Below are 18,687 nucleotides of genomic sequence, written 5' to 3'. Positions count from 1 at the left end.
GATTTCACCAGGCTTTCCACTAATGGCCTTTTTCCAGGGCACCACACTGCATTAGATGGGGTGGATTTAGAGAGGCTGGAGCACGGATGGCAACGTGCTCTGTGGAGTAGCTGTGCTCCAAACACTGCATTCGCGCAGGACGTGGCAGTTTTATAGTCACAGAGTCCTCACACACATACATGTCATTCCTATGGAAAATATTCGTGATCATTGTCTTGTGAGACATACTGGCCCCTAGGAAGCGTCCGTCTTGGCAGTGGCACTGTCCTGCATGTGTGAACCACATGGAACTTGGGCATAGAAATGCCTCAAACTGTCTAAACTGACAGTTGCTGCTTCCATTTCCATTCATTGTAATCCCCTGAAATGGCTTTGCTCTCACACTTGCCTCTTCTTTTGCTTGGCCAGCGTGGAAAAGCAGGATATGTTGTTGATTTGAAGTCTCGTAGAGAAGGGCACCGTCGCTGTGAGGACGCTCGCATCGGAACAACCCAGAATATCACTACTGTCACCCTCCAGAATCTTGGTGCTGGGCCTGACCAGTCTTCCAACTTTGTTGCCTAGATGAAGTGTTGTATCTAACGAAAAAAATGTGGTTGGCATAGGTAATGCATGTCTTTTGATAGGTTTGGAGATCTCTATGGCTTGCTTGCTCTCTCGTGGAAACAGATGAACAGAAGTAAGAGGTGGGGAGGCCAGGTGGGAAGTTAGGTAGAACAAGCCATTTTGGTGGCTTCATGCCTACACGACCTGGTAAAAGTGGCATTAGCAGGGAGTAGGGTTTCCAGGCGGGAATTCCCACCTGTTCTTGGGAATTTTTTTCGCTTTCCCGTTCCTGAATCCCGAGATATAAACTGTTTTCGGTTCACCATGATGAATCGTTTCCATAAAGTGATGGCGGATACTACCAGCCACCTGGGTTCAAGGAGCCGATTTTCCCGATTTCCCAACCAGCTTTTCTCGGGATTCAGGAACGGAAAAGCGAAAACAATTCCCGAGAACAGGCGGGAATTCCCGCCTGGAAACCGTAGCAGGGAGGCCCTAGATGCCTCTGAACTTCTGTCCACAAGCTTCACAACTCACCCATCAATGTGAGCTGGGCTAGGCTTTCTCACGGGTGACCTGGAGCTTCTACTTGTGCATTCAAATCAGTCTCCCCTCCTCACTGAAAACACTTACAAACTTTCTTAACCTTTTTCACTTGGATCCCTCCCAGCCTTTCTATTTACAGAGCAGTGAGACTGTGATTGCTGTGCGTTCCTGAGGAGGAGAGATCAATGAAGGCGCAGGACGAGGACCCTCACTTTGGTTTCTACGTACCTGTGCGACCATTTCTGTAGGGTTGCTATAGGTCATATTGGAAAGCCTCCAACAAGTCACAGGTAACTCAGTAGAAACATAATATTTACAGTAGTGCACCTAGAGATAGGAGTCAGCCTTTATTTTCCCAGAGCTTTCTCTGCGGCTTGTGACTTTTTCCATTGCAACTAATATTGCTTTCATATACACAACACAGTTTACAGAGCCTGCTGCCTCATAAGCATTTTATTTGGTCTTCACAGCAACCTCGCACATTATGTCATGTACACATTTTCTTATTTTACGAGAAAACCAAGGCCAACACATTTGCCATGAAGAAGTACAGGGTATAAAGGCAGAATCTGATCTAGTCAGAGGGTCAGAGATGGCGTCCCTGAGGAAATGCAGAGGCCTTGGTGAAAGAGAGCTGTTTTCATTCTGGGCCTTGTGTCCCACGTTTAAGGAATTTGGTCTTTATTGCAAGAGCAGAGCCATTGCAGGTTTCATTCCTGGGGCGGGGCAGGCGCACAGTGAACTCCAGTTAAGCTGCTCCTGCTCAAGAAGACCTCGGCCTAACATTCCAGAGTCAGGCAAGGAGCAGGCCCTGGATTAGCAGGTACATCCAGAAAGCACAGCATCTCTGCTTGGAATCTGAGCAAGCAGATAATCTAGATTCTTTTCTTTCTCCTTGCCAGTGTGTGTGTGTGTGTGTGTGTGTGTGTGTGTGTGTGTGTGTAACACACACGGAGGCAGCTTTCATGTTTCCTAAGTTCGATGTAATTTGTGAACAGTCTGTCATCCTCTTAATGTTTGATCATTTAGGTTAAAAAATTGCAGCCCAGAAATCTATGTTGGGGTATAAAAACAGGATAGATGGTTTCATTGTAAATAAAATTTAAAGATGTAGTAACGTGTCTTAAATTGAACTTTTAGCATCTCCAAAGGTTTTTCTCCAGGTTTGATACAGTAAGATTTGCTCTGATTCTCATACATATGGATATATTAGCAAAACTGGATTACATCCCAGTGTAGTCAGGCGGGAAAGCTGCCTGAACCGTAGAGTGGAGCTGCACTGGAAGCCGCAGTATTCCTGTCGTTATATTAGAATGTGCTGTGGTCCCTCTCTATGTTTATTAATTAGTGGAGTTGTAATGAGACTTCCCCCCCATGCTTTTAAGGATGCTGATCAGTGGGCATCCACGCAGGATTTTAGTTGTGTTTGGGAGCCTTCTGCGTACATTGGGAGGGATCCGTGTTTCAGGTGGCGGCAGGTGAGCCTCCCGCCAAGTTGGCATGAGGGGAACAGGACTCTTCTGGGTTGCCATCTGTTTGTGGCTGATAGGAAACCAGCAGTGACTTCGGAGGAGTTTCTGTTGAAATACTTAGGAATTAGTAATGTTAAGGCCACGCTGATCAGGCACTAGGAGGTGGGGAAACAGACTGTGTGGCCTGAGTTTTCGTTATTACTGATCTCAGGAGACACATGCCTGGGTTTAGTGGCCCCCGCTCCCGCTCCCCTAAACCACAGCTCTTTTCTGCCCGTGCAAACTGACTATCCACGTCAGCCCCAGTTCTGTACTGAGTTGCCCATGGCAAGGGGACGTCTTATTTACATGACTGTCACCCGTAACACCGGGCATGGTGTTTGCCACTGTGTTTGCCACTGAGGGGGTTCAGCCTGTCTTTGTAACTCTTTTTTTTTTTTTTATAAAGATTTTATGGGGGAAGGGGAACAGGACTTTATTGGGGAACAGTGTGTACTTCCAGGCCTTTTTTCCAAAGTCTTGTTGTCCTTTCAATCTTAGTTGTGGAGGGTGCCATGCAGCTTCAAGTTGTTGTCCTTTCAGTCTTAGTTGTGGAGGGCACAGCTCAGCTCCAGGTCCAGTTGCCGTTGCTAGTTGTAGGGGGGCACTGCCCACCATCCCTTGCAGGAGTCGAACCAGCAACCTTGTGGTTAAGAGGACAAGCTCCAACCAACTGAGCCATCCGGGAGGCAGCTCAGCTCAGGGTGCCGTGTTCAATCTTAGTTGCAGGGGGCAGAGCCCACCATCCCTTGCGGAACTCGAGTCGAGGGATTGAACTGGCAACCTTGTGGTTGAGAGCCCACTGGCCCATGTGGGAATCGAACCGGCAGCCTTCGGAGTTAGGAGCAGGGAGCTCTAATCACCTGAGCCACTGGGCCGGCCCCCTTTGTAACTCTTTTAATATGTCATGTTTTTTGTTGTTTTTTAAAACTGCAGTAAAACACATGTAGCAAAATGTACCATTTTAACCATTTATAGAGTGTACTGTTCAGTGGCATTAAGTATATTCATGTTGTCGTGTGACCATCTTGATGGTGTTTTAACCAAGTACTTTTATGTACAGTTGTCTCTCTGTATCCTCAGGGATTAGTCCCAGGACCCCTACAGATACCCAATCCATAGATGCTCAAGCCCCTTGTAGAAAAGGGTGCAGTATTTGCATGTAACCTGTGTTCGTATGTTGGCTGCACAGTGGGCGCCTACACACTTCATTCGTGTGGACTGAGTGTAGTGCTTGGTGCGTGGCAAATTCAAGTTTTGCTTTTTGTAAGTTACTTGGATTTTTTTTTTAATATTTTCAAACTGCGGTTGGTTGAAGCCATGGATGCGAAACCTGCAGATGTGGAGGGCCGGCTGTACTTAACAAACAGCGGCTGCTGCTTCTCCATGTACCAAACTGCATAAAACAATCATCAGCACGCTCTGGTGTGACGTCCCTGTGGCTTTTCAGCTCGTATTCCCTTCCTTTCTATGAAAGGGAGCCGACTAGGTGAAGTGGAGGTGTTGGTGCCCCATTTCTCGGGTTGGGTTTGCTGCTCTGCTCTCCAGGCCCAGTGATTTTTCATGGTGTCTGAAAACTTTGCACTGTTTCTTCTGTATTATACCGTAAAGCCAGGGTGTGGAATAGAGAACGGCTCACTTCCCCTTTAACCCAGCACTACTTGGTAGGTTAACCAGAGGTGACTTGTGGTGGCCTGGTGACTATACGTGAGGTTGGAGTGACGCTATCTTCCGCCACAGCAGTCCATTCTGAGGTCCGCCTGCCGCTGGATGCAGCCCCTGCTGGGTGCAGCCGGCCACCTGCAGCTTTCTGTCTCGCCTCTTGCCAGTCAGCAGAAAGGGCTGGAGAGCCCTCTGTTAGTTAGGAGGTTCTTGGTGATAAGTAAGAGACCGCACTGAGCTCACATATACAGAAAAGGGAATTTATGGGGAGGATTCTGGGCTGTCTGCTGGAATGTCGTGAGGGATACGGCTGGGCCTCAGGTCAGACCCGGGACTGGAACGCTCTGAATGGGCCGGGAAGCTCTTCCTTTCTCTCTCACTTCCCCGTCTCCGAGCTTCTCTCAGCACAGACCAGTATCCTCAGCTCCTCGGTCCAGGAGGCAGACATGGCTGCCAACACCCAGGTTTTTCATATTCTGACCCAAGTGTCTTGACAGAGACTACTTTCTCTGTGTTCCAGAAAATTCTGGACTTCTGAGAGGAACTGCTGAGTGGTTCTAGAAGATGGTGATTCCCGTGGTAACTGGGGAAGATGGAAGCAGTTAGAGGTCGTTGAGGTTGAGCAGGAAGGACATCCCTGCTAGCTACAGTTTCTGAGTGGAAGGGACACCCCGATGGTTAACAATCGTGAATTGACCTAGGCTGCGAAGGCACCTCAGGTTTGCATTCGAAACGAAACCCAAACAAAGTCCTACCACCACCACTGCCAGATAAGGTGAGAAGATGAGCCTGCTGAACGAATTCTGGAATTACTTCTTAAAAACTTAAATTTCTGTTTTCGTTAAATAAATTATAGCCTATTTTTATATCAGCATTGTTTGAACTCAGAGAAATTGTGGTCAAAGTTTAATTAAGCATTGTACTTTGATGTGGTAAATATATTCCTGAAAACCTGAGTATAAATAAAATAATTTAAATTATATTTTAAATGCACAGGGAGAGCTTCCTGTTAGAAGGAAGGAATCCTTTTGTAAAGCTCTTTCTAAAATCCACTAATTGTACTGTGGAAATTTGAATCGTCCTGTGTCACTTTGACTTAGACCAAAGTGTATGAATGGACTGTCCTTCCTTGCTGTCATTATCTCTTCAGGGTCACCACTCCACTGGCAGATCACACACTCCACTGATTTCTGAGGCTTTGACAAATAGCTGTTCCTCTGTTAGTCGTGTGGTTACACACATAGGTCCCCTGTATGAATCTGAGAACCCTCTAAGATTTGGAATTAAATTGGGATTGAATGCTCTGTGTGAATTGTGAACCTATATGCAGTAATCCAAGGAGATTTGAAAGTAGCACTTAGCGATTGCAAGGTGAAGAAAGAGTGATCTGACAATTATGGGAATTAGTGCCATTTGGGAATTTGGGGATTTATGAATGCGCTGGCTCGTAGTCTTTTCAAATGCGTAGGATCTGCTTTACTTGCACCTCAGTCGTAAAGGTGGTTTTTTACCCATTTGACTTCGTAATGCATTTAGAAGGGAAACCAAAACAGTTTTCCCTCCGCAGAACGGGTGGTTTGTGTGGAAGTATGGCTTTTTAGTGGGCTTGAAGGGGATTCCGATTAGCACCTGAGTATTAGCACCTGAGTAAGCTCTGCTCCAATGGAAGACACCTCTGGAAGGCTGCTCTGACGTGCCTCTCACTCTACTCAATTTCCTTCCTGCAAAAGGGTGGGAAACGTTATTCTAAAACAGTGCAGAAAGAGCCCTGCTGTGGAATGAAAATTGGGAGTTCTGCATGTAGGTGACAGGAACCCCTTTTCTCCTCGCCTGTGGGCCCTTTCTACGTACCACGGCGGGGATGCCCCTGAAATGTCCTGTATTAGATAGACTGTCTTGAACCGTACTACCTCTCATCAGAAATGCAGAGCTGGGAGCTCTGAGGACCGAGGAGACGCAGTGCTTTAAAATGGCGTTAGAAGTAGTAATGGAAAAACAGAAAACGTGAGGGTGGTGCCTTATGACAACAAAGAAAAACATCTAACCTTGTAAATTTGACATGGCACCTCCTTTTAGTTGATAAAGCAAGTTACATTCTTCAGAGCATTGTTAGATGTTTCACCTTTGGCCTTTACTTGTTGATAAGATGATAAAGGGTAGAGCAAATAGTTGTCCATTTTCTGATGGGAGAGCTGTTTGGGAGGAGCTGTGCAGCACTGGAGGTTTCCCAGCCGCTCACCGGCGGAGCCACCGGACGGAACCCGTCTTCTGAGCCCTGGTCACATGCTTTTCCCATTTCACTTTCCCTGCCCGTCCTTTTGAAAATAAATTTTATTTGATGATAACCTTATTTACTTATTTATTTCGAGCCCAACCCTCTCCCACAAAAGAGGTGGAGTAGCTTTAAAGTAATGACTAAGAAGGAAGTTACGTTGGTAGAAAATTTTGGCTCAAGTAAGTTTCTTCTTAAACTTTAAAAGTGAGGATAAGAAGGAAACTGTTTATTTGATTAAAATTAAATCCTCTGGGTGCTCTGAGCTCCCCCCCAGTTTTTCAGTCATTGCACAGCCCCAAAATATGAAGCATATATAAAACCTTTCATTTTGCCCCAAATTTAGGATTATATGAATGGAGAAAGGGTAACAAATGAGAGAGCTTTGTGGTAACAGATGTCTTAGCTTTGCTCTTTTGGTACCACACTTAGTGTGTCAGTTTTTAATGTCAATTCTTAATTTTTAATCATAAAAAGCAGCAAAATATTACAGTACATTTGTAAAATGGAGGAAAGTCACCTGTAGTCTCCACCATTATTAGAACTCTTAAGCACAGCATTCTTTTGAATTCTTTTCTCATATACATTTCAGAGTTATAGTCAAGACTACAAACACCTCTGTGTGACTTTTTTTTAAAAAAGATTTTATTGGGGAAGGGGAACAGGAATTTATTGGGGGAACAGTATGTACTTCCAGGACTTTTTTCCAAGTCAAGTTGTTGTCCTTTCAATCTTAGTTGTGGAGGGCGCAGCTCAGCTCCAGGTCCAGTTGCTGTTGTTAGTTGCAGTGGGTGGAGCCCACCATCCCTTGCGGTACTTGAGGAATTGAACCGGCAACCTTGTGGTTGAGAGCCCACTGGCCCATGTGGGAATCGAACCGGCAGCCTTCAGAGTTAGGAGTATGGAGCTCTAACCGCCTGAGCCACCGGGCTGGCCGCCCTCTGTATGCTTTTTAAAATTTAGCATAGCATAAGCATTTTTCATGTTTCTGTATGGTCTTCATAATTATACTTTTTTACTGTGATTAAAAATATATTACATAAAGTTTACCATTTTAAAATGTACAATTCAGTGACATTAAGCACATTCACATTGTTGTGCACACGTCACCACCATCCATCTGTAGAACTCTTTTTGTCTTCCCAAACTGAAACTCTGTACCTGTTAAACAGTGATGTCCCATTCCTTCCCACCCCTGTCCTCCCCACCCCCCAGCTCCCGGTTCCTGGCAGCCACCCTTCTACTCTGTCTCTGAGTTTGACTACTCTAGGTACCTCAGAAGTAAAATCACACAATATTTGTCTTTTGGTGTCTGGGTTATTTCATTTAGCATGATGTCTTCAAGGTTCATCCATGTTGTAGCAGGTGCCAGAATTTCCTCCCCTTTTAAGGCTGAATAATGTTCCACTGTATTTATATACCACATTTTCTTATCCATTCATCTGTTGATGGACACTTGGGGAATTTATACTTTTTTGAGCACTGTATCATATTCCATTGAGCACATAAATCAAAATATACTTTAGTGTTTGACTATTATGGGATATTTGGGTTGCTTCTAATATTGAGCTGTTTTAAGATAAAGATACAATGGATATCATCCTACTTTTTTATCCTTCTTTTGCATGGTTATACAAATACTGATGTTCAGTTTTGTTTGCTATTTACTGAGTTAGAGTGTAGGCTGAACTTGTGGATAAAGAGAATTTGGGTGTGTGCTAAATAAGATTCATTACTCTGCATTGTTACTGAATACACCTTAGTTTCGTGAGGAAGGGCCATCCAAGGAATTCTTACCTCACTCAGCAGAGTGCTACCTCAATGAGGGAGCATAATGCACTGGTTTATGCTATCAGAAATGACTGACGTTTCAGTAGTTGAAGAACAGATCTCCAGACACTATTCAAGAAGAGTCTATGGACTGATTAATAGATTCTACCAATCTTGAGAATAAAACATGTCCAATGCCGAAACTATACTTTTTACAAGACCTAGTGGTCACGCTGGGGAAGAATTGGCATCTCTGTTCCTATTTTCAGTGTTACCAGTTCCTGGTATGTCTGTGAACACAGAGCTAGCATGAAAGATGTGACTGTTGCCCTCAAAGATCTTACATCCAGGTTGGCATGGCAACATGTCAGACAGTTAGAAAACCCAAACAACTGAGGGCTAAGAGGAGCCAGCCTGGGCTCATACAGTAATCTAGGCAGACTTCACTCACCTTTTAGACCGTTGTCTGAAGGGAAGGGAGGCCCCAGAAAGCTTCCAGAAGAGGGTCCTGCCCTCCCTGTGTCCCGCGGCTGGTATGTTGGGCGTCTGTACAGTTCGCGGTCATCTAATAGGGAGTCTTGCAGGTTGTGAGGGAATGGCACTCAGTCTCTAGCCGGCTCATTGCTGTGGCTCTGCAGCACCACGGCCGACTCCCGTGTCCCCTCACCAGCCCTGCCTAGGTGGCTGCCGCCTAAAGCCCTGTACTTGAGGGTGGTGTGCTTGCCCTATGCCCGGCTGGGTTAAGGCTCTCTGGTACTTTTCTATCAGTCTAACCCCATTTACTCTGTGTCTTTTAGAAATTTCTCAAGGGCCTGTCAGTGGTTTCTGTCTTTGTTTGCTGCAGATTGTTTTTTGTTCTTTTATATTTGTTTGATCATTTTAATGGGAATTTGGGAGCGGGAGTAGTAAACACATAGGGGTCATTCATCATCTTGAATTTATTCTTGTGTGTTATGTTTTCCTATTTTGCTGAACTCGCTTAATAGTACTAATTTCATTTAATTCTCTTGAGTTTTCCAGATGGAAAATTATATTATTTATAAATAAGGATGATTTTTGGCTCTTCTTCTTTAATACAACTTTTTTTCCTGCTGTCATAATGCACTTCCTGGAATTTCTGGAGTGATATTGAATAACATATTGGTGGACATCTTTGATTAATTCTCACCTTAGCCAGACTGCCTTTAGCACTGTTGGTTTTAATTACTTTCTGCGTATTGCCAAATTGCTTTCTGGAAAAATGGACTAAAGTTGGAGTGTGTGTTTCACTCACATCCTCACCAATGATGAGGGACCAGAGTTTGGGAAGGCTCATCCTAATCTGTGATTCTGGCATTTCAACATTAAATTTGGGTTCGGTCGTTTGTTATTTCCTCCAGAAATTCTGGAGTCCATGAGAGTGGTCAGAGTTGGCCTCCACTCATACATCGTTTCATTCTCATTAAATAGTTACATACGACTTTCCCTCCCTGTTCCAAGGCAACACGGGTATGGCGTGGAAATGACTGTTAATCCTGGCAAGTTTGGTGGAAAATGTATGGGCCTTGGAGTCAGGTATAAATATTAGCTCTGTTGTTAACGGCCTGTTTCGATAAGCTTTGAGCCTTGGTTTAGTTATTTGTAAAAGGGGGGTTTTGCTGCCTCACAGGGAGGCTGTTACCGTGGAGTGAGATGCGAGTGGGCTCTTAGTAACGCCCGTTAGTGAGTGGTTGGTTCTCCTCCACGCCCGTCTCTCCCCGGTGCCTCATTAGCACGCTAAGGCCATTCTGCAAGAATTGTCAAAGATTTTGGTAGACTTTAATTTTAATCAGAGATCAAGTTTTACCTTTTCCCCCCATGATTCTTCGTCTCATTTTAATTTTCAAATTGCAATCAGGATGAATGTTTTTACATATCCTTTTAATAATTTACTTCATTCCAGATTTTAAAAATTGCTTAATGGGCAGAACATAAATAAAGTTACAACAGCAATCTCTAACATTAGTGAGTAATTATAACTATGTGGCAGGCAGGTGATTAAGGTACTTTGTATCTATTTATTTAATCTGTCCTACTTTATAGGAAACTGAGGCACAGAAAGGTCACCCACCTCAGGAGTGTGACCCAGGCTGCACACCCTGGCAGTCTGACTCCAGAGTTGTACAGGCAACTGCTGCTGCCTCTGGACTCGCATCCTGGTCTTAAGGGTTTGTTCCCTTTATTCTGTATTCCCGAAGCCCATTCTGTTACAGATAGATAGATAGATAGATAGATAGATAGATAGATAGATAGATAGATGATTGATATGGCTATAGATAGATAGATAGATCTAGATATAGCTGTAGCCATAGATATAGATGTATATGGAAAACATTTATCTGGGTTTTTGGAAAGGCTAATTATTATGAAGTTAGACAGCAAGTGTCAAATATAGAGCATTCATACCTATTGAATATGTTAATTCTAATCTGTAGCATTAAGACTTTTTTGCTTAGCTAGGCAGTATAATTTTATTTATTCTCCCTTGAAATTGCCACCCAGAGCTGAGCCTTTAACTGCATCTGGTTTAATTTTGTCCTAGATTTATTATAAAGTCTTCATTATTGAGATATTAAGAAAAATTTTTTGTTTCATTTTGTAAAATAGAAGTCTACCCATTGAATAATACTGCCCCCCTGCAACCCATCAGCCATCATTCCGTTTTCTGTCTACGCTCGGTACCTCATAGAAGTGAAATCACGTGGTATTTGTCTTTTTGTGACTGGCTTATTTCACTTAGCACAGTGTCCTCCAGTTTCATCCCTATGGTAGCATGTGTCAGAATGTCCTTCCTTTTGTCAATGTAAGAACCTCCAAGCCTGTAGAAAAACTTTATAAGGGTTTCTTTTTCTTTTCTTTTTTTAAAAGATTTTATTGGGGAAGGGGAACAGGACTTTATTGGGGAATAGTGTGTATTTCCAGGACTTTTTTCCAATTCAAGTTGTGTCCTTTCAGTCTTAGTTGTGGAGGGAGCAGCTCAGCTCCAGGTCCAGTCGCCGTTGCTAGTTGCGGGGGGCACAGCCCACCATCCCTTGCGGGAGTCGAACCAGCAACCTTGTGGTTGAGAGGACACGCTCCAACCAACTGAGCCATCCGGGAGGCAGCTCAGCTCAAGGTGCCGTGTTCAGTCTTAGTTGCAGGAGATGGAGCCCACCATCCCTTGCGGGACTCGAGGAGTTGAACCGGCAGCCTTGTGGTTGAGAGCCCACTGGCCCATGTGGGAATCGAACCGGCAGCCTCGGAGTTAGGAGCACAGAGCTCCAACCACCTGAGCCACCAGGCCGGCCATATAAGGGTTTCTTAGAATTTATTTGAGCCAAGCAGAGGACACGTCTGGAAAGCAAGATCTCAACAGACCGAGCCAGTTGCTTCCCAGAGGACAGTGTGCAGCTTCTTTTATGCATTTGGAATTAAGGAGGGAGCGTGAGGAAGATGACATGAGTGTGGGAGAAAGCGAGACAGGGATTGGATTACAGGATAGTTAACAAGGTTATGTGCTTCTGAGGGTGTTCAGGCTTCTGCTTCCCAGGGGTCTGAAGAAAGCATGTCAGACATGTGTTAACCTAGAACACAGAAACGATGGACAGGGCTTACTTAAGACAAAGATAACCTTTTCGTAGGGTGTTAGTGTCAGGCCTGAGGTGTGACCTCCCACCATGACCTGCCCAGGTAGGAATCAGATCACCCGGTGAGGTTACTTGCGGTTAGATTTATTAGAGAACCCTTTTGTGCCCATATCTTTCCCCCCAGAGTTCAGCTTTTTATTGAACATGTTATAAGAGGTTTAGTCAAAAAAGACCAAAGCCCGCGTCATCATCAGACTCCTCAGATTCTTCTTTCTTTGTGTCCACTATCTTCTCCTCAGCTGGGACAGCAGTGGCGGTGGGGCTTTAATAGGGCGTTGATCTTATCCTCCATGACCGACACCCATCGTGGTGTGGGCCCAGGGCCAAGTAGGTGCCGGCGAGCTCCGAGACGGGCCGGGGTGCAGGCACGTGCGGGGCGCTGGGTGACGTGCGGGCCTCACCCCACGGCGGCCTTGGCTTCCTCAGGAGGACGAGCCCCTTCCCAGCAGCTGTCCCTACTTTTTTAAGGCTGAATAATATTCCATTGTACGGACTTACCACACTTTGCTTATCCTTTCATCTGTTGATGGACACTTGGGTTGCCTCCATGTCGTTTGGGGAGTCTTGTCAGTATAGCTGTGGTCAGTGAGTTCTCTCTTTGGCCCGAGTTTCGGCTCTCTTGTTTTGCTTTGCTGTTGCACCGTCTTCTTAAGATCCTGCACTGGCTTTATGTTGCTGGGATCAGTCATTCAGTCAAGATTCTCTCAGTTCTGCCCTAGAGCACTCTGCTTGCGGTGGTTGCAGCATTTATCTGGTGGTAGTGAAGCTTATCTATCTCCCATCTTCTTACTCTGCACGGAGCTGCTCCAGGCAGGGATTGGATCTCACTGGACTTCGCTCGCTAGCCCCTCGTCCGGGCCTGGGCCTGTGGTGGCCACTCAGTGACCATTTCTTGCTGAGTGTCCCCTTGGCTTGTTCCTCATTTCACAATTCACTTTGGACTCTTGCAGCTAAAATTAACACACATCACCTATTGATTTGATGCCTGCCTTTCTTCAAAGCCTTCCTAAGCTTTGCAAATTTCTTCTTGAAATTCTGGTCCTTCACTCATGAAATGTCTTGTGGATTAAAACTAATTTACCCCAGTCTCATTGTGCTTAATTGTGGCAGCTTTCGAGGCTGCCTTCACTTTTGTCTCAGTTTATATACCAGCCTATTATAAACATAAAGTGTAATTGGTTTAATACAAGCAGTTTTTTGGTAGTCTTTGTTCTTTCCTATTATGTTTTTTTTTTTTTTTCTTAGTTATGTGGTATCAAGAAAACATTTGAAGCCTAGTCAGGTGGGTAGCTATTTTGGAAGGGCAGAGAAATGTCTAACTCACATATGCTTTGTCTCTTGTAGCTCAGAGTTGTTTTTTTTCCCCTTTAGAAATTTTGAAAGGGTAGCTCTGATTCAGGATTAACTGTCCTCCCAAAGTGAAAAAAAATGTTCTGGAAAGTTGGATTTTAAAGTTAGAAAGCGCTGAGAATGAATCTGCGGGGGAAGACATATTGGAAGGCGACGTCTGTATGTGCAAAGGGCAGGGAGCAGGGGTAGGTAGGTCGTTGAGAGGATTGTAATGGAGACTTTAAAAGGATTTGCAGAAAATGATTTAGAATTTTCAATTTCTAAGTTATAAATTTTAGCTGTGGAATTTAGGAGTAAGGGGGTTAAGTAAAAAAAGGATTCGTTCAACAGTTGCTGATCAGGTGCTGTCACTAAGTCATGTGGATGCCCTCAGGGAGGTTACAGTCGAGTTGGGGAGCAGAGCCTCATCCCCTAGATTTTAATTAGGACGCTGAGTTCCATGTGACAGGATGGCATGCGTGTTTCAGGCATTCAGAAGAAGAAATGTTTAGTTGGGAGCTACCAGTGTTTACCAACATTTTCATCATTCTTCTTTTTATTATTTTTCCCTCTTTGCCCCCAGAAATGACTGTGATCTTATTAGTAGCTATGAACTTTTGTTCAGTATGAGATAATGGTATTAATAGCTCCTGTACAGTTGACCCTTGAACAACGCGGGGGGCTAGGGGTACCACCCCCACCCCCACATGAAGTCGAAAATCTGTGTATAACTTTTGAGTCCCACCGAAATTACCTGCAATTGGCCCTTCTCATCCACAGATTCAGCCAACCGCAAATCGAACAGTATTTTTTCTGTGTGTGATTGGTTGGATCCATGGATACGAAACTGGCAAACATGGAGGGTTGACATGGAGGGCTAACTATATGTTTATTGGAAAAATATCCGAGTATGAGTGGACCTGCGCAGTTCAAACCTGTGTTGTTCAAGAATCAAGTGTACTTAATTATGTGCTTCATGGAGATGGCGGGGAAGAGGGTCTGGTGGTGAGCCCTGTGGAACCCCAACATTCCAGGTCAGGCCAAGGTGGAGGAGGCAGCTGAGGAGGCAGAAAGAATAGTCAGGAAGATGAGGAGGAAAGCCAACAGGGCATTCCTGCTGAGATCTTACAAAGATTAACTCCCTGAATACCCTCACCTGCTCTCTGAGACAGGTGGTACTGTCAGAATCCCAGTTTTACAGATGGGGAAACTGAGACCGTGGGTGGTTCAACAGCATAGCTCTAGTCGCAAAGTGAGGAGTAAGTGATGGAGCCAGGATTTGAAGTCTGGCGTTCGAACTCCAGAGAGCCCCTCCTGCCCACCGCTGCTTTCCGAGTTTACAAGTGTTAACCTGTTAAAATGTCAACCAAGAACAAAGAAATGTGACAGTTTGTTTGTGTAACTTTATCTCAGGCAGAAGCATAGTTCTCAGTGCATGTTTTACACTTCATCTTGGCCAGTAGGCTGAGACGTTATCATACATGTTTTAAATATTGAAAAGTAGCTTATGGACTTTGGTTAGTGGGTTTTAGACTAATAGAGAACTCAGGACCTGTGTTTGGGAACCTGGTCACACCTTGTCATTTGACCTGTTGAGAGAAGGGTGCCCTCCTTGTTGAGGGCTTTGCCCATGACCTGCCTGGGGCTTGGACCTGGGTCCCGACTCCAAGGTCAGAGGTTTTTACCTTGCACATCGCCCTTGGAACGCATGTTCTTCTTCTGACAGTGTAAAGGGAAGTAGGTGGAGTTGAAATGCGGATGTAAGATGCTGAAAACGCACTTGTCAAGGTGGTCAGTAACCCCCATGGAGCCGCTTCCGGCCTGCACCCGGCTGGACCTCTCAGCAGACCCTCTCCTTGCTTGGCTGTGAGGACTCCTCTCCCTCTTGGCTTTTCCTCCGGCTCCTCCTGACTGCTCTTTCTCAGTCTGCTCTGCTGGCTCCTCCACCTGGGCCTGACCTGCATGTTGGGGTTCCGCAGCGCTCACCACCAGACACGCTTCTCCATCTTCATCTTCTCCTCGCTGACTCACTGTTTGCTGTGCTTCACTCGTCTCTATATGGATGTCTCTTAAGTTGACTACCTCTGGTCCAGACTTCTCCTCTGAGGCCCAGATGCAGCTTCTTACTTGACCTTGACATTTGATGTCTCCCAGACACTGCAAACTTCACAGGCCAAACGGAGCCTCTTCTTTAGGCTCCCGGGACCTCGTCATAGCAACCCCTCCCCCATCCTGTTCTTCACCTGTTTTTGCCACCAACTGCCAATCATTCGTGATAATAGCAAGCGCTGGCATTTATGGAGAGCTTATTATTTGCCACATACTTTCTTAAAGGCGTTACATGAATAAACTCAATCAACAGTGCCAGGAGATAGGTGATGATAAAAGTAATAGTAATGAGAATAGGTGATGATGAGAGTAATGAGAAGAGATTATATAGCTCCTAGTATACACCAGGCGCTGTTTTAAGCTTCTTTTAAATACGAATTCATTGAATTCTCACAACAGATCCATGATGTAGATAGTATCCTGATTCCCAGATAACGTCAGCAACTGAAACAGAGATTAAGTTCCTTCCCACAGCTCAAGGTCCCTCGCCAGTGAGTGGCGGGAACATGGTCCAGCAGAGGCCGAGCATGTGATTGTGTCAATGCTGCATTTTACTGTCTATCCCCATTTCACAGACAAGGAGACAGTTTCTCCCTTTGCTGTCTCACATCTAGTTCATCAGAAGCTGTGTTGATTCAGACTCCAAACCATTCCTCCAGGCCACGCTCTTCTCCCGCTGTCCGCTGAGCGTCTCGGTTCAGGCCACCACTGACTCCCTGCGTCACTGCAGGCCTCTCCCTGTCCTTTGTATTTGCACCCCAGCCCCTTCCAGATCTCTCCGTGTAGCAGTGGCACTGAAACGAAAGGCACAACGTCTCCGGCCACTGGAAAAGCAGTCAGTGGCTTCCCCTGTGCTCAGAATGAATATAGCTCCCTTATGTGGCCTGCGCAGCCCTTCTTGAACCTTGTCTTAGGCCCTCGTATTCCTCTGCACCCTCATGTTTTCATCTCCTCGTATGTACCAAAGTCTTTATTGGCTCTCGGCCCTGGCATAGCCACCCGCCTGGCGGGCAGCACCCCACCATGGCTGTCCTTCGCCGCTTTGGTCTCCATGGCGTCCCTTCTCAGAGGACCTTCCCTCAGCACCTTCTGGAGGCTTCGTCTTTCTCCTCTGCCCAGCATTTATCACTGGTGGCAGTGACTGTATTATTTATCTCTTCCCATCTGCTGTTGTTCCCCCATTAGAATGTAAGCTCCCCGAGGGCTAGAACATAATAAATACTTGCTGATAAAATAAAAGTAGGTTCAATTTTAGGCTGCATTAGAAACCTAACTTTTTCCAGTTGGAAAATGTGTTTTGAGTTCCAAAACGGCTGAGTCTTCTGTAGACTGGAACACAGCGCACCACTAAGCTATGGAACGGCTGTATAGTTCTGCCGCTTCTGGAACAGACTACGCGAGTCCCAAGACACTTACACTGCAGCTTGGGTACGTCCCTCTCAGTCTTCTGCCTCTTCCTCATGCACCACAGAGCTGGGACCTTGCGGCCCGAACCGTGGCGATCAGGGCATTTTTGTGGATGGTGGGAAGCAGCCAGGTGGGGGGCGGGGAGCGCTCACCTGTGGTGGGGAGCTGAGCCTGAGTGGCCATGTCCCTGCCTGTGAGAGGCCACTGGGTAAGATGACCTGTAAGGCCCCAACTGACGCTCACCAACTCAGATTCTCCTGCTCTGATTGCAAATGAGCCCCAGGTCAGGGCACCTTCACCGTCACTGTCCTGAGGCCCGCGCTGGCCCTCTGCAGCCCCGTCACTGTCCCTCGGGGTTCTTCTGGAACCACCTTAGATGGACAGCAACTTTAACGGCAAGTTCTGTTGCTCTCTCGAGTAACTAATTCTCTCAGGATGGGGTCCAAGAAAATATGCCTCATGAGACTTTCTGTAGGAAGCAAAGAGATGGAATGTGGGCTAATTTTAGTAAACAGGCAGTAACTGTTAGCAAATTAATTAAGGGCTGTGTGTAGTTCTGTTGTGGAGGACAGTGAATTACCAGCTTATTGAAGACCCTGTGACTTCGAAAGAACTGTCCTTCTATGAAAGTATTGAATGAGGATGGGCCCTGCTCTGAGATGTGGGTGTGCCGTTCACACAGTCGGACTTTCCAGATTGGAGCTCATTATCTGTCACTGAGAGGAGGGGAATGAATTGGGGAGACCTCTCTTCTAAAGCAACAGAAACAACATGTTCTGAGTCGACAATCGAAGGGTAAACATGACCCTAATTAATGACTGCTTCAGTTCTCTGGTCCTGAGCTCATAATGTAGACAGGTAACAGTAATCAGTATAAATGGTCCCAACTTGCAGAACGCACGCCATATGATCCCCTTCCCACAGCAGGCTTTCTTTTTCAATTTTGAATATCTGGGAAGTGATGGGTATAGGGCAGCATTTTCTGTGCGGAAGTACTGAGGTGTTTCTGTTAGCAAACAGAGAGGACCTAAGTTATTAGAATCTACAAATGTTCTTTTAGCCAGCTTTCCTTGGTCCTGAATGTCACCTTGAACACCCGCAGTCAGGGAGGTTGGGGAGATGAGGTTTCTTCATACACATTGAGGGGAAGGGGGAAAGTACTGTTGATGCTAGAGCCCGAGTACACTGGGGGTTCCAGTGACCTGTATGGACCAGCCTGTGTAGCAGCGATAATGCTTATGACGGTCCCTCTTTAGACTTTAGTCCGAGTTCTGAACAACCCACCTACAAGCAGACATTCACCATGTAGAGTGTGGGTTACTTGGGGAAGTTTGTACTAGGCACACCTGGGGCAACCATGGGCCTTGGCCTGGGGGAAGCCCAGCTCCTCCTCCTGCCATTCTCTGGTGTTTTCCTGGCTGGGGGGGGGGGGGCTCATTTCCAGTGTCACACGAGGCTTGATGGAAACTGACCTTCTGGTGGCTTTTGTGTGGAAGCTATTGCTGCGCCATGAATATCAGAGCTGACCCCAGGATACCGCAGATGATTCTCAGGCCGTGGAGAGTTTACTTCAGCCAAGCAGGGATTCTGCAACTCCCCGCTGCTTTCTGCAACAGTCCAGGTGTGTGGCTACCAGAAATTTCCTTTTTTCTGGCAGCAGTCATCTCAAGCTTGGCTTGAGGCCTCTTGGCGTTCTTTGCTAGAGTCCATCCTTTCAGCCTCTGTTGCCAGCTTCCTGGAGCTCTCCCCTTCCTTTGATACCGGGACCTGAGATTGTTGGGCCTTCTCAGCAAGAGGTGGAGGCGGGCGTGGGCTCCTTGTCTTGGGCTGAATTCATCCTCCTGGGCCTGCGGTGACAGCTTCAGGGGCTCTTGAATCTGTTGATTGTCAC

The 18,687-nt window shown here is 46.0% G+C and overlaps 1 protein-coding gene across 2 annotated transcripts in view; it reads left to right on the top strand.

Annotated features, from left to right (window-relative positions):
• Positions 1–18,687, top strand: part of TULP4 (TUB like protein 4) — a 202,835-nt gene that overhangs the window by 10,375 nt on the left and 173,773 nt on the right. The window contains exon 1 of one of the 2 annotated variants that reach the window (XM_074333761.2): positions 1,247–1,382. The exons of the other annotated variant lie outside the window; for it this stretch is intronic. The gene's annotated coding sequence lies outside the window, so the exon portion shown is untranslated. Of the gene's footprint in view, positions 1–1,246; positions 1,383–18,687 lie in introns of those variants that run through there. 2 annotated transcript variants of the gene reach the window in all.

This window comes from Rhinolophus sinicus, chromosome 2 (assembly GCF_057876585.1).
Source record: "Rhinolophus sinicus isolate RSI-liver-muscle chromosome 2, RSI-T2T, whole genome shotgun sequence".
Taxonomy (NCBI): domain Eukaryota; kingdom Metazoa; phylum Chordata; class Mammalia; order Chiroptera; family Rhinolophidae; genus Rhinolophus; species Rhinolophus sinicus.
This window is presented reverse-complemented; position numbering and strand designations above follow the sequence as displayed.